The sequence below is a fragment of the Salminus brasiliensis genome, chromosome 15 (assembly GCF_030463535.1).
Source record: "Salminus brasiliensis chromosome 15, fSalBra1.hap2, whole genome shotgun sequence".
NCBI classification, from domain to species: domain Eukaryota; kingdom Metazoa; phylum Chordata; class Actinopteri; order Characiformes; family Bryconidae; genus Salminus; species Salminus brasiliensis.
Genome location: NC_132892.1, coordinates 9,016,245 through 9,028,693, shown reverse-complemented (window position 1 = coordinate 9,028,693; position 12,449 = coordinate 9,016,245).

The following is a 12,449-nucleotide window of genomic DNA, read 5'->3' as shown; positions in this document are numbered from 1 at the left end:
AGCCGGAATCGGAGGGGTAGAGAAGTGAGCCTGAAGTTGAGGAACAAAACACAAAGTTTTTGGTCTTTAAAGCGCCGGGAAGGAGAGAGAGAGAGAGAGAGAGAGAGAGAGAGAGCGAGAGAGAGAGAGAGACATAGCGAGAGAGAGAGAGAGAGAGAGAGAGAGAGCGAGAGAGAGAGAGAGAGAGAGAGAGAGAGAGAGAGAGAGAGGAGGGGGTGAAGTCCGGCCCCTTGCGCTAAACTCTCCACTCCACCCTTTCTCTCTCTCTCTCTCTCTCTCTCTCTCTCGCTCTCTTTCTCTCTCTCTCTCTCTCTCTCTCTCTCTCTCTCTCTCTCTCTCTCTCTACTCTTTCAACTTTCTCTCTCTCTTTCTCTCTCTCTCTCTCTCTCTCTTCTCTCTCTCTCTCTCTCTCTCTCTCTCTTTCTCTCTCTCTCTCTCACTCTCTCTACTCTTTCAACTTTCTCTCTCTCTTTCTCTCTCTCTCTCTCTCTCGCTCTCTCTCTCTCTCTCTCTCTCTCTCTCTCGCTCTCTCTCTCTCTCTCTCTCTCTCTACTCTTTCAACTTTCTCTCTCTCTCTCTCTCTCTCTCTCGCTCTCTTTCTCTCTCCTCTCTCTTTCTCTCTCTCTCTCTCTCTCTCTCTCTCTCTCTCTCTCTCTCTCTCTACTCTTTCAACTTTCTCTCTCTCTCTCTCTCTCTCTCTCTCTCTCTCTCTCTCTCTCTCTCTCTTTCTCTCTCTCTCTCTCTCTCCATCAGTGCCCCCCTCTCCCCCCTGTCTCGTGTTGGGTATCAAAGTGAAGTCAGGTGCTAAAAGGACGGAGCGTTGCTCTCTGGAACAGTGAGGAAAGCGGTGCAGGTAAAGGTGAAGAGTGGGAGAGTGTTGAACCACAGCAGAACTACCGTCGAAATGAGACTGGGACCATCCTGACGTTCGTTCCCACTGCACCGAACAAGTGGTCGTACACACTGTCGCTGCACCCTGGGCTGTTCTACGAGGCTTTAATTATTGAACCCCTTCCCTGTCTCCACGTCTCTGTGTAAATTTAAGAGCTATGAAGAGATGGATAATTCATAGCGCGTGCATCCACAAAAGAACGTTTCTCACACACACAGGGACAGACACACACACACACACAGGGACAGACACACACGCACACACAGGGACAGACACCCACACACACACGCCTTGTACACCTTATTTGATTTTACATTCAAGAAACATTAAGTGCAGAGAAAGGCATTCCAAAATGTAATGGGAAATACTTAAGTAATTGTACTCATTACTTTTAGGAACTTTTCCAAGTGTCTGTGTGACTTGTTAAGTGATTTGTTAACCAATCATATTAGACTTTTCAATAAACCCCTCTCAATAAACCCCTCCCACTGTAATTTGTTTCTGCAGAAATAATGCATTTGATAATGAATACATTTTGTTTATAATGTGTGCGGTCACAGAGATCTTAATAGAAATCCAAAAGAATGTAAAATACATGTAGTAGTTAGAACTCACCAGTACTGCAAGCATGTCGTTCTGTATTTCACTTCAGGTAAAATGTCAACAGAGCAATATTATTAATGTGTACAAACTACATGTGTGTACTTTTACTTAATAACATTATAATAAACAACATAATAAAAAACATGCGACCTTCAACATAACACCAGGCAACTGTCAGGGCCTTCCATGCCTTTAGCAAAGATTCCTGAAGTGACAACATACCCACAACACACAACAACACCCCCCCCCAAAAAAACCCAACTGAGCATATATTTTTGCTTCCAATCAAGTACATTTTACTAACAGCAGCTCTGATCCAGTCCTATCGAGTGGTCCACACATGCCACTTTGGTTGGTTTTCTTTTAAGCTTCAGATCAAGTACAAGACCAGTATTGCAGCTGCTGTATTCTTAGGACATCCAGCACAATCTGAATATTGATGTTCCAGACTGCAGCCACAGACACCCTACACACACACACACACTTATTGCATCTTTAGGGAAAAGGAGTCTGTCTTTGTTTCCCAGCGTTTTCATCTTTCAGTCCGTGTTTTAGCTTGATGGAATATCAGGCCTCATTCAAACTCGCATTGGGGAGCTGGCTAAACGCTACCTGCCGAGCGCAAAAAATGAAATTACACTTCATGCATCTCTCACCCAGTGTTTGTTTATTATTACGGCTGAGTCAGTCACTAGTCCGTCCCACAGGGTCCATCAAAAGCACTGAGTCAGTGACAGGGAGGCGACAGAGGATTTGGAGAGAGAGAGTGAGAGTAGGCCTAAGTGTCAGAGCGTAACTGTGAGCTCTCTCTCTCTCTCTCTCTCTCTCTCCCTCTCTCTCTCTTTCTCTCTCTCATTAGACACACAATAGTGTGTATTTCAATCTCTAAGCACTATGCACTATGTACTGCCCACAGACTTTGGTCAAAATGTTTGCTTCTTCTTTTTTTTATTAACATGGTATTTGATGTGTCCTTCATTGATGTAGTGGTACAAAAAAAGATGGTAAACACAAATCTTCAGTGGACACCCAGTTGTAAAACCGAGGAATAAATCAATCAATCTTTATTACAATCAGGTTATTTTTTCTCTGTCTTCAATTTGCTTTCCTGTACTGCATCTACTACTGTTATCGTTGCTACTCTGTCTCAGGAGAAATTTACACATATGCGACTAAAAGACTTTTAGACATTTTCAGATTCGCACAATATGTACTAAATAAAGAACAACCGACGTACATATGCACGAGTACTGACGCAACCCAGACATGCAGAAGAAGCGTCTTTAACGAAGAAAAATAGCACGAAGGTAGTTGTAGCGACACTGTTTTGTCCGTTCTGACAGACAGGTGTGTATATGGCAAAACAGCGCCCCCAGTAAATGGGAGCTGTAGTGTGAGTAATAAAATATGTCAGAAATATCAGATATCAAATTTTACTAATTTTTGGGGTATGATTTTTTGAGATCTTGTTAGCTAACTGCATTAGGGAACTTTGGTGAAGCAGGCAGGACAATGCTAGCAAGGGCTAAGTATTGCTGCATAACCCAAGTCATATTCGAATGAAAGGCCACAAGCTTATTTCACAGCTTGTCCAGACATGCATGTGAAAAGCATGTCCATTAGGGGTGGCTCAAAGCGGGAATTACAGTTCTCAACTTTAATATTTAAATGTTATCAAATTAATGACTTCAAAATGTTTGTCCCACTGTAACACCTGTTATTATTAAATTGGATCCAATTAAAGTATTTAGTGTATTTAATGTATTTTGTCCTTTGCAGAATAAATTTTATATTCACATTAATATGAAATTTTGAACACTGTATGGTCTTTTAGATTAGCTGCTCCATTAGCTACAAACCCTGAGCTCTTTCATTCTGCCATCTGCTAGCTTAAAAGTAAGTCAAATCTGATCTAAAGTAAAAGGTTAACAATTGTTAGCTAGGTAGATTGCATCACACCTTTCCAATATTCATAACCAGGCATGACCAATCGTGTTGACCGACATGGCCACGCTTAGTTTCTTCTATGCACATTTTCCACCCAAATGTCACCGGATCCTGCCGGATCAATCACAGCAACATTAAGGAGTCAAAATATGATTTTTGCAAGCAGACTAAAACTCCAGTGTATTGAAATTATGTCAGATGTAAGTCGACTATTAAACTTTAACACTGTTAATATATAGCTATTTACAACTGCCACAAACCCCTGAACCTCAATTTCCTCAACCAGAACCTCAAGCTTTCTGTTGTGTTTGGAGTATTTTGGTTAGATTGCCATGCTAATGATGTCAGCTCAGTGGGAAACAGTGCTAGCTGTGCTAATTCTATTATAATGCATTAACGACCTTGCAAATCACCAGAACCCGAGACATCCAGAGAAAAACGGTACTAAACGGTGCAACAGTAATAATAATTATGATAAAAGAAAAAATATACATAATAATAATTCAAAGTAATAATATATATATATATATATATATATATATATATATAGTTCATTATGTATTTTCTTCCCCATATCACAGTCTGCCCTGTAGCCACCGCTGCATCATTGTGCCAACGTGTGCCAGGCTGCCACTGCTCATCCACTAAAACACACGTACAGCTCTGTAGCCACTGCTGTATGACGTGAGTGTGTAGGAGGGGCTAAACGCTTGTTTACAACACAACACCATGTGTTCACAAAAGCCTAAAATGGTACAGTCCACTCCTGCTGAATGATCTCCCTTTATTAAGGGCTGAATGGAAGAGTCCACTTCAGTCTCTACGTTTACAGTGTACAGGATGACACAGAGCATGATGATCTGGTCTTCTTCAACGCTTCAGCTGTGCAGACAGTCCTTTTACTGAGCAGATTACTCTCTGCTGAAGATGACTAGTGTATATTAGGAATGTTATCTGAAAGTTCATAAAGTCAAGCTCCTGAATTGATTTCATCTAAAGAATAATACATGAGCAGCTAAACATCAGATGTCCCCATCATCTCAGCAAGAGCTGTTCCACTTTCATTGTGGGCCAAACTTCCCGCTTATGCAACCCCACTGAAGAGGCGCCTCTCTCGCCCTCCATCCCCTTCTCTGGCATCTCACCTAGCTGTCAGTGTGTAGGGAGAGAGAGAGAGATAGAGAGAGAGAGAGAGTGGGCCGCCGTACCCAGGAGGTATCAGGCTCATCTGCCAAGTGTCCTTTGACACAAGGATGTTTGTTCAGACTATGGAGCTCTGGATAGTGGGGGGAGCAGCATGAGAGTACATACTGTAGTACGGTATATGTTTGGATTGTGAGGCCCTTTGTCAAAATTGACCTGTTTATCAAAATTGAACTTTTCGACTTTGGTGGTTATCCCCTTTTGACCCCTCATGGATATTACATCATGATGGCCAAACATTCATATGGTTTTATTTTCTTAGCGTCGGGAATTTTTACTTAACAATAAAAACATCCCGGCCTTTGCGGGTATACAAGCACGATCTACCTGCCCAAGCTAGACAACCAGAATGACCAAGCTTGACCTTGCTGGTTGACCAGCATGACCACACAGAAAATGCATGGTCATGCTGGTCAACCAAATTGGCATGAACATGGATTTGTATGGATTTCGGGGAAAAAACACATGATTTTATCATTACTGTTATTGAAAAACTGCACGAAGGAGCTCAGACTCTTGCTCAGGAACCTATTCAACACGAATCCTTGTACATTTTTTATGCAGCACTAAAAAAAGCAATTAACTGTGAACTAATTACAATACTAATTACAATACTAATTACAATGTTATAACTATACTCAACTCTCATATTGTAGTTAAATACTAAGTAAAGTCTTCAATTGTAGCTAACTGTTACTCAAATTCTCTAAATCTAACATCAAACCTGAACAGGGTTTTTATAGTAAAATGCTAGTTTGCTAGATGACCTGGGAGGAGACTATGAGAGAGGGAGGGTGTATTCAGAGGACTATTTTGGGCTGGAGTTCGGGTGGCTTTGCTTTGTGGTAGGAAGCCAAGTCCCCACTCTGATGTGTGGAGCCAGGAATGATAGATGACAGGGTTAAAGGGGAGGTGACGGGGTGGTGGACGGTTGCGCAGACTTGATATGGACACGTGGACAAGGTAGAGCTGGAATTTATGGAACGTTAAATTAGTGGATGAGTGGCTTTAGGCAAATTGCCTTTCAAATTCTCTAATTTTAAAGAAATACCTGAACTGTGTTATTATAGCTAAATACAAGCCCATCACGATACGATAGACATCAGTCGTTGAATAGATGTTAAATCAAGGTAAACTGTCCCCATTAACTTTACTGAATCAACGTTCCAATCTGATGCTGATTTATTATCACTTTTGCACATTGAAATTGTAACAAAATATCAACTGAAAACCAACACTGCTTCAATCATCTTTAAACCTTTAAGAATCATACTACTGTAGGAAAATGTGTTAAATCAACCTCGCTTTATCTACAGCAAGGGACATGTTGTAAAAAGCAGAATAGGGAAAGAAAACAGACACAAAGTACTGTAAAGGTAATTTAGCTAATGCTTTAAAATGATTCATATTCAATTAAAACTATGTATTACCAAAAATCTCTCAGAAACTAACATATATATGTTGGGAAATGTTTTCTCCTTATCTCAGAGGCAGCAGTTTGCTGTGAACATTTATTTGGGTCTGTTGGAATTGCCAAAGTGACCTCTTGTCCTCTGTCGCATGATCTCCCGGTCAACTATGACTCAATGTATATTGCTAGTCATCGCTGCCAACATTACAAACTGGCAACTTTCACTGATAATTCATTGTTGATCCAACATAATAATGATATGAAAATTTCCACCTCAACCAATATGATGGTTCTGATCACAAATCATCAACGTATCAACATCACCTTACTATCTGGGAGCTGTACAAATGAGCTCAGGTTCTCTGAAAGTTTCTTTCAAATTCTAACGCTACACCTGAAACCTCCATTATAGCTAAATAATAATGTGAAATGACATAGCGAAATACTACCTATGCACACATATGCACTTGCACAGCTTATGTATCACAATCTAACACTACACCTGAACTGTGCTTAATGCTAAATACTAATGTAAATAGCTAGAATTTAGATATAATAACATAGCGGAATACTGTTTTATACATATTAGTTGCAGCTAAATTTCTCTCAAATTCTAATGCTACACTTGAACCATGCTTTTCTCACTAAATACTAATGTGTGTATATAGTATTTAGCTATAATAATGTAGAGAAATACTACCTATACACATTAGCTGCAGCTAATTTTCTCTCAAATGCTAACGCTACACCTGAACTGTGCAATATTGCTAAATACTCATATAAATAGCTAATATTTACCTATCATAACAAAGCAAAATACTTTCTATACATATTAGTTGCAACAAAATTCTTTCAAATTCTAATGCTACACTTGAACTGTGCTTTTCTCGCTAAATACTAATGTGTGTATATAGGATTTAGCTATAATAACATAGTGAAATACTACCTATACACATTAGCTGCAGCTAATTTTTCTCAAATCCCCTACATGCTAATGTTACAACTATACTCAACTCTGTTTTTGTAGCCAAATACTATTAGGTCGTCCATAATGCTGGTGGCATTTCGGATGAGGTCAATGGGCTTACAGTCCTTTAAAAAATATTCTATGGCAGCACGCAGGAGAACTGTTTTGGCACCTTTATTTTAAAGAATGTGCAGGAAAGGAGGAGCAGTGCACAAGATAGTGTTGGATTGTGGCTAATGATGGGATGATTAGAAGACAGAAAGTGAGAGGAAGGCGGTGTTTAAATGCGCTGGATGAAAGGGTATGGCACATGGACAAAAAGATACACTCACACACACAAAAAAACATTGCATGCTTTGGCACACATGGCCCAACGTGTCATAGCCCACCCCTACTTTGGCTGGCAGAGTTACACTGATAGAGCATCAAACACCAGCACACATTAGAGAATTACATATAATCCTGATCATCTGAAACAGAGAAGCTTGCCAGGGAGCCATATGGACATGGGCCAGGCACTCATATCACACACACACACACACACACACACACTCTCTAAATATAGAGCACACACTATAAAAACGTGCATATGGACATGCATGCAAGGACACGTGCCGAGAGAGGGTACACATGCTGTGTGAACTTACACACATACACACACGCTCAGAGGGAGCACATCCAATAGCACTAATTGAAAGCGGAACCATTTACATAACAGGAGGGTTAAAAAGCTAAGCTAGTGCATCTTTACAGCACTGCAACTATCACGGTCTCTCTCTATCTCTCTGTCTCTTTTTCACACACACACACACACACACACACACCCTCATGCATAATAGACCTCTTATAAGTGTCAGGTTAAAAATACTCTTTAAAAGCTAGGCCATATTAGCGACACCTTCCACACTAAAGAGGCCCACATTCTTCACATAGTAGCAGCCCATGCTCCTGACTGTCAGAGTTGATGTAATAGTGGAGGACTGTTATTACACTTAGTCTCTCATCACACTAATCTCTGTTTCTGCATCACCTTCAGCCTGACGCACCTACAGCGCTCAAAGTTTAGCGGCTGCTTTAATGTCCTTCATCTTTCAGCATCTGCTGTGTTAGATGATGCTGTTTGAGGGTGAACTTTAGAGCACATGTGTAACATGGACCTCTCTGTAGGGGATATACAGTGATACTCTTTCTCTCTTGCTTGCGAACACACACCACACACACACACACACACACACACACACACACACATATGAGCTAATGCTATAGCTACTGAGCTCTGCTAAAGTCATTAATTGGCATTGTCTCTCGCATTGCGTAACGCTACAGCTATACTGTGATCTGGATTATCATAGCTAAATATTATAGCAGCTAATTTTCTCTCACGTTCTCTAATGCCAACACTGTTCTTCCTGAAGACAACAGCTTAGACCAGCATACATTTTTGGAATAATGGTCTAAGCTGGTTTATGCTGATCTGGTGCTGGTCTGGACCTGGATAAACATACCAAAATAAACATACACTTGTTTTGCTGGTGAAATACATGCTAGTTTAGCCATTCTTTTGTCGGAGGCACACCTACTCCGATCAGCCACAATTATATTAGAAATGGTTATATAATTAAAATGGCATCTGTCAAGGGGTGGGATATACATATTAGGCAACAAGCAAGTCAGTTCTTGAAGCTGATGTGTTGAAAGGGCCAAATTGTGATGGGTAGATGACTGGGTCAGAGCATCTCCAAAACATCAAGCAGGTCTTATGGGGTGTTCCTGGTAGGCTGTGGTCAGTACCTACCCAAAGTGCTCCAAGGAAGGACAACCAGTGAACCGGTGACAGGGTCCCCCCAAGGCAATTGTGACTCCACATTGCAACTGATATCTTGGTGTCAGATAACAGAGGACACCTTAAGAGTTCTTGTGGAGTCCTTGACTGAATTTTGTTTTCTACTAGCAAACACAATCAATTGTGGCCTCTTAATTCCCTTTGACATAAATGCTATACCTAAGGAACATGTTGGTGTAGCTAAATACTTGCTAAACCCACGATTGCTACTAATTGTCTCACAACTGTCATACATGTACTGAACTCTGTTGTTGAAACTTGCTGACCTGTTAATTGCAGATAATGTCTTGGTTTTTCTAGCCTTATGGGAAATTTAACAGGACACTTTTACTGGTGACATGTAGGCCAAAGACCCTATTTACACCTGGTCACTTCATCCCTCTTGAATATCAGGATGTGCAGTGGGGCCAAAAGGTATTTAGTCAGCCACTGACTGTGCAAGTTCTCCTACTTAGAAAGATGAAAGAGATTCTGTAATTTCAACTATGAGAGACAAAATGAGACCAGGAAATCACATTATAGGATTTTTAAAGAATGTATTTGTAAATTATGGTGGAAAATAAGTATTTGGTCAATAACAAAAGTTCAGCTCAATACTTTGTAACATAACCTTTGTTGGCAATGACAGAGGTCAAACGTTTCCTGTAAGTCTTCACCAGGTTTGCACACACTGTAGCTGGTATTTTGGCCCATTCCTCCATGCAGATCTACTCTAGAGCAGTGATGTCTTTGGCCTATCGCTGGGCAACACATACTTTCAACTCCCTCCACAAATTCTCTATTGGGTTGAGGTCTGGAGACTGGCTAGGCCACTCCAGTACCTTGAAATGCGTTTTACAGAGCTGCTCCTTTGTTGCCCAAGCAGTGTGTTTGGGATCATTGTCATGCTGGAAGACCCAGCCACGTTCCAGCTCTCACTGATGGAAGGAGGTTTTGGCTTAAAATCTTACGATACATGGCCCAGTTCATTCTTCCCTTAACACGGATCAGTCGTCCTGTCCCCAAAGCATGATGTTTCCACCCCCATGCTTCACAGTAGGTATGGTGTTCTTGGGATTCAACTCAGCATTCTTCTTCCTCCAAACACTGCGGGTTTTAACCAAAAAGTTCTATTTTGGTTTCATCTGACCACATGATATTCTCCCAATCCTCTTCTGGATCATCCATATGCTCTCTGGCAAACTTCAGACAGGCCTGGACATGCACTGGCTTAAAAGCAGGGGGACACGCCTGGCACTGCAGGATTTGAGACAGAAGAGCTTCTTAAAGAAGTTACAGGGCTGTGAGAGCCAGAAATCTTGCTTGTTTGTGGTTGATTAAATACTTATTTTCCACCATAATTTACAAATAAATTCTTTAAAAATCCTACAATGTGATTTCCTGGTTTTTGTTTCTCATTTTGTCTCTCATAGTTGAAGTGTACCTATGATGAAACTTACAGACCTCTCTCATCTTTCTAAGTAGGAGAACATGCCCAATCAGCAGCTGACTGAATACTTTTTTGTGTATATACTGTATATCTAAATTAGGTCAAGACACATACAAAAGTGTAAACACACCCAAGATGCATTTAAACCAGATACAAATTTGATCACTCAAACCAATTCAGGTGGTTATAGCAGTGTAAACGCATCACGTCTCTCACATTTGACACATTTGACAACCAAACCTCCTCCCCATGCAGTATGCCATTAGGCATGTGATTTGTGTCTGTGAGGAAGGTGCATGACAACATGTAAAATTGCCAATTTTAAGACAGCAACCTTCTTCAGCACAGCTCAGGAATGATCAAAGGTATAGGTTTCAGGTGGGCATGGGCAATGATTGGGTTTGTACATGTGTAGTTACCGGGACCAAGTTGGGCTTCCCAAATAAGCCCCACTATGACACATTAATCTCACATGTGCAGTGTACAACCCAATTGAGCCCCATGTTTAACGCCTACTGGTCCCATCACTGACCCTGGTGGGCATCCATATGTGGGACCAACATGGAACCCATGGAAAAAACTTTCTTGTGCCCAGTTGGGCTAATCACACAGGCCAGGTGTAAATTGGGTCCTTAAGTCCCAGTTAACAGGATGTGACCTTCTCAGAGTGAATGGCAAACAGCTTCTTAGTTTCTGAATCCAGTACAAACAACACTCCTGCAGTATTTCTTTAAAGAAACCAAACACACACACACACACACACACACACACTACTCATACAACACTTCACTTATTTAAAGCAACTGATCAAGTTAAAGAAAGGACACCTATCGTCAGGTTAAAACTGTTTATTACATTCTGTACAGCAATTGTAAAAAGCGGAAAAAATTATTTAGACATCATGCCAATATATGTATCATGTAAACAAGACACTCTCACTCCCACACCCAGATTAAGTTTGATTTCACTTTGACTTTCCTAAACTCCAGGGTCTGTTTTGACGTCCGCTCTGGAGCCGGCTCAGTGCTAATCACAAGGCTGGAAGCTTTGGAATTTTATGTCAGTGTTATTTCTTCTATATTCAGGACACACATGTCCAGGTATGTGCTTATCCTGCACATATGCAGTATGTAATTTTCTCATGCATGCCAAAAGAAGTCTCCTTTTAGTCATGCAAAGCACATGAGGCGTAATTTTCCAAAGCAATGGAACAATGGAAAACAGCAATGGGGATAAGAGAGTGAGAAAAGGTTACTGTTGAAAAAAGTAATGTACACCCCTAAAGGCATTAAACCCCCTAAATGGTTTGTTTTTTAATGCAGTCAGTTGTCCTCATAGGCCATCTAGCTTGCAATTTTTTCTAGTCCCAGGGTTTTTTGGTTGTAGTTTTTCTTGCATTTTGTATCTATTTATCCAACACAGATGCACTGAAGAATTGTCACATTGAATTTACACAATTTAAATGTGGTAAATGAATACAATATGTTACATCAACGCAATGACTTTCTTTAAGTTCTGTAGTTTTGGCAAAATAACATTTATCTAACACTTTACCACATTTAAGCCATGTTTTAAAGTGTAAGTACAAGATTTGAATGATGGACTTTTGTCATCATACAGAAAACACTCGACTGATCTGGTGGTGCCTTCACTGTCTAACTGACAATGCTACTATTTATTGCCTTAACGCGGCACTACAGATAAAAATATTAAATATTTTAAAATTATACTAAAATAAATACAAAAAGAGATCATGGCATTCTCTGTCTAAAAAGGGCTTTAGAATCCTTAATCACTGCCTATTCTTACAGGAAAATCTACAGTCTACTATAGATTCATTTTCACTCCTTAAATTTTCCTTCATTCATCAATTAATACATTAAGTGAAAAAGTTTGAAAGCTGCTAAAACATAAAACAATAAAGAGCTGTTGTGTGACTTACTGTACAAACAGATTCATCAGGAATTCAGAGCTCTGCTTTTACAAACTGAACGCTAAAGAGAAGAGAAACTAATAGATTGCTGCAATTCTGGAATCCAGGCACCGAAACATGTGGGAGCTCAATGTTTAGCGAAGTCACACTTTGGAAAAACCCAAGCCCACTGTAGTTGCAAGTGTATCAATGTGTGAAGTTTGATTAAAAGGGAAAGCAAG